The sequence below is a fragment of the Lycium ferocissimum genome, chromosome 8, assembly GCF_029784015.1.
Source record: "Lycium ferocissimum isolate CSIRO_LF1 chromosome 8, AGI_CSIRO_Lferr_CH_V1, whole genome shotgun sequence".
In the NCBI taxonomy this organism is placed as follows: domain Eukaryota; kingdom Viridiplantae; phylum Streptophyta; class Magnoliopsida; order Solanales; family Solanaceae; genus Lycium; species Lycium ferocissimum.
In genome coordinates, this window is record NC_081349.1 from 52,860,297 (window position 1) to 52,864,794 (window position 4,498).

Here is a 4,498-nt window from a genome sequence, read left to right on the forward strand (position 1 = left end):
TATCTAAACCAATTTCCTCTTATTTGAAATTTTCAATATTAGCCGTCATTTTTGGATCCAGACATGTTACCACGTATCTTTGAAGTGTATGATGAAGTTGCAGCTATGAGGTAATATACTTTGGAGTTTAATTTATATACACCATTATTAGACCATCTATAAAGCATACCTACATGTAATCCTTCTTAAAATGCCAATTTTTAATTTCAGAAATAAAACATGTTACTCGCTATATATATATATATATATATATATATATATATATATATATATATATATATATATATATATATATATATATATATATATATATATATATATAATAGATAAAATTAAAGTGTAAAACTTTATATACACTAATAATGTTTATAAATTAAACCCATATAGAGTTTGCGTGCCATGCAACTAGCGTAAAAGATATTCTTACATATAACTATATCTTTATGATGAACATTAATAAATTCATGGTTTTGTAATGTGGTATGAAAATATATACAAGGCAATCAGGGAATTTGGATCAATGGGCAATGTTAGAACATCAGTTTCTAATTCATGGTAGCACGGAACTTACTACTGCTGCTATGAATGCTCTTCCTGGAAATCCCATTTTACTCCCTAGAAACGAGTAAGTTTCTCCTTTATAAGCCTTTGTTACCCTATTCTTTTTTTTTGTTTTTCAACTATCATATATATATTAACATATTACACATCTTTAGTTTTATTTTCCTTTTGGGTTGGAGGATATATATATATATATATATATATATCTGTAATTTTTTTCATTAAATTAGTATCAAAACCTCATCATTACGTGTTGCCTTGTTAGCCTTACTGGAATCAACTTGTGAATAATGCTGAAAATCCTAATGTACTCCATGGAAACGAGTAAGTTTCTCCATTTATAAGCCTTTTTTACCCATTTTTTTTTCTTTCAAATATCGTATATATAGTAACATACTACATGCACATCTTTAGTTTCATTTTCCTTTTGGGTTGGGGGAAATATGTTTTTGTATTTTTTTTCCATTAAATTAGTATCAAAAGCTCGTCATTACTTGTTGTCCTGTTAGCCTTAGAGTTATATTTATGAGCCTCTAAACTTAAAAACTTGATCTACGTAGTAGCAATGTATTGTTGTGGGCTTTGTGCAATTATCCTTATATAATACTATCTGAATATGGTTGAGGTTAGAATGCACATCTCATAATTAATTTGGTAGGAGTAATAATTATTATTCTCTCTGTTTCAAAGCGAATAATATTATTTCCCTTTTAGTTTGTTTTAAAAGAATGATACATTTCTAAATTTGGGAATCATTAATTTTTTTTAGTATATTTCTCATCTTACTTTAATGACAAAAGAAATTTTAGCCACACAAATCTTGTATGACATCTTTAAGACCACAAGTATTAAAAGTCTTATATGCATACAAATGTTATGGCAGCTTTATGACAATTTCCTTTTTTTCTAAACACCGTGTTCAGTCACATTCACATACATTGGAACCGCATTGGACTATTTATTACTTGTGTCATTCTAATTTGTATGGTACTATTTCTTATTAGTCAATATTAAAAAAAGGTCGCATTTTTATATTTGAAAATGATTTAATTTTAAACTTTTCATATTATTCTTAATGAGAAATAGCCACACAAATAACCTTAGACGCATTAAATGACAATGACCGGTAGGTCTTTTTTCGAAAAATAATTTAAAAAATAGCAATGTAGAGTTGCAATAACTAGATTCCGTTTTTTCCTTTTAAATTCTTTTACATGAAGAAGGAAGAATTAAGGTAACATTATTGGTATCTAATTAGCCATTATGATACTCTTGATCACTCGACTATCTCTTAATTAGGTATATGATTAATTAATTAAACTAAGGTTCCGAAATAATGTTTTATATGAATAAGTAATTATGTCTTTATAATTTGTGGCGTTAATTGTTGTTTTACATGGCAAGAGATCAACAATGATCCATCAAGAATGTTTGGGGCAAGTGGGGTGATAAACAATCGTCAAAGTACAACTCCAAATATTCATCACAGTACTCTCCAAATCATGAATGGTGGCCGCTCCATTTTTTCTCATACTTATGTGGACGAAAACCGTATTGTCCAAGAAAATGAGTAAGATTCTTCTTTCTATCACCCTTTTAACCTTTTCTTTTTAATAATAACACTAGTGATAAGCACTTGGCCTTCAGCGATTTATAAACATAACAAATTTATACTAATAAATATACTGTTGTATATTATTAGAAAAGAAAATGGATAATTTTTCTTATATGCAGATGATAACTAATTTTATATATTTGATTAAATTACAAATCTCTACTTGTGTTAGATAACAGGACTTTTGTTTCTTTTTAATTTTCTTCTACTTAATAGTTAAATAACATGAAGACGAAATAAAAATTAAAGAAGTTAATGTTCAAACAAAATAGTAAAGAAGCTTATAGCCGATAAAATACAAATTAAAAGAACGAATTACATTATTGTTTAAGACTTTCAGTCTTTCGTGTTTCAAGAATAATCGATAAATCTAGAAGATATCTAATATACCATCAGTAAGCAGTATTATCAGCTTAGAATGAGCCTCTTTTTGTCAATATTTTACTCTTAGTTTTACTGCAATAAACTTTTTGCTTCGTAAATAGTTATGTCATCGATCGGATCTATATTATGTATATGCATAAGCGCACACACAAAAGAATGTTTAAAGGAATAAAAGTTGACTTAGTATAAACATTAACTATAATACTGTAACTTTTTTTCTTTTACTAATAATTACAAGAAAGCAAATAGAGTTTATCAATGTTAGTTAAAGAGGGTCAAGAGAACTTTATGTCTGCGATCTATTCCTACCATAATGGTAATCACAAAATGTTAGATTTTTCTTGCAGAAGTTAGTAGGATCTTTTATTGCCAACTTATTCATTAGTTTAATAATTTTGATATAATAATAACTAATATTGCTTCTATTTAATTTCAATGTTATCTCAGAAAGAAAGAGGTTATAAAAAACAAACACTTCTATCCTTCTACTCTCCGCTGCTGGTTATTGCTGCCCTTGCAAGAAGGATCCCTCAGCCCATTCGAGAAGTTCAGAAAAGTTAGATAACGAAAAAAAAAATTCAAAAATGTGCAGTATAGTTGAAGAAAACAACACGGAAAAGATAAATCACCAAAATAAAATCATACTGTATTTGTTACTGTTAGAAGCCGAAGCCAAATCCAATAACTGGAGACGAAAACAATTTACCGATATCATGAGAAAAATACAAATAATGAGACAAGCGGATATTGAGACTCTAGAAGGAGAAAAAACACAGAATTAAATTTTCAAAGACCAGCTAGCAGCTATCTAGTTCTATTCCATCATCTTGCATGGTTACAAAGTTGGATCTATATGTTTTATTTACCACGTTCACAAAACCAAGGAGACAAACTATATAAGAACTCCAAAAAAATGAAACGTTCTGTGTAAAACAAAGGGTTGTCAAAACGTAAGGTTCGGTGTAAGCATTATCCTTTCCGTTACTAACTGTTAAGTTACTACCCCTTATTTCTTTCTTCCAAATTCTTATGCCTTCATTGGTGTATATTGATGTAGTGTTTTTAATACCATAATTCAATGGACAATTAAATACGGACAGTAGAGGGGAAAATGCTACTCACTTCTTTGGCATATTTGGAACAAAAAGCAAAGAAAATGAAAAAAAATGTCAAAAAAAGGAGAAAAAAGATAAATAGTAATGTGGCATGTGAGAGGTCAATCAACTATATTTAGTTTTATATTATATAAAGATGTGAGTATCTGTTTATTTTACGTCGGTAAAGTCAAAATTTCATGTATTATTCAAAATTCGTTAGTTACACTTTTGGTCAGTTCATATTTGATTTCATTAGCAAATCGTCTCCTATATATTTGCTCTTATATTTAATGGAGGTCTAGTGTGAAATGGTCAAACTCAACATGTCTTCTTTGAGAAATAAGGTAAAACAATTGTGCACGTTCTTTTTACTATAGTTTTGAATTGCCTTCATGTTTTTTTTTTTTTTTTTTTTAATTTTTTTAATTTTCCATAAGCCAAGCATCCAGGTTTTCACCCATGTGATGTTGGGGGTTTGACATAGACCCCTAGCTTGTAAATTGAAAAACCAAAGAATTACAATACAAGGAGGAGGGCATGAACATTACTTCTTCTATCCTAGAATCAGGAAACTATACTAGGTAGGACATGTACATTATAGCCTACAACTTTCAGAGGCAGAGTCTGAAGAGTTATCTACTATAATACAACATGATAGAGCACCAAAAAATTTGTTCCCAGCTGCTCAAACACTTAGACTGAAGCCTAGCCCGAGCATTGAGAACTTTAACAGTCTAAGGTGGTTCAAAGTACCACCCCCCATGCTTTGGGGACCAATTAATAGGGGAATCCCATTTTGTCCTCAAGAGGCGGGAAATTTTTGAAGGCTTCTATCGTGGAA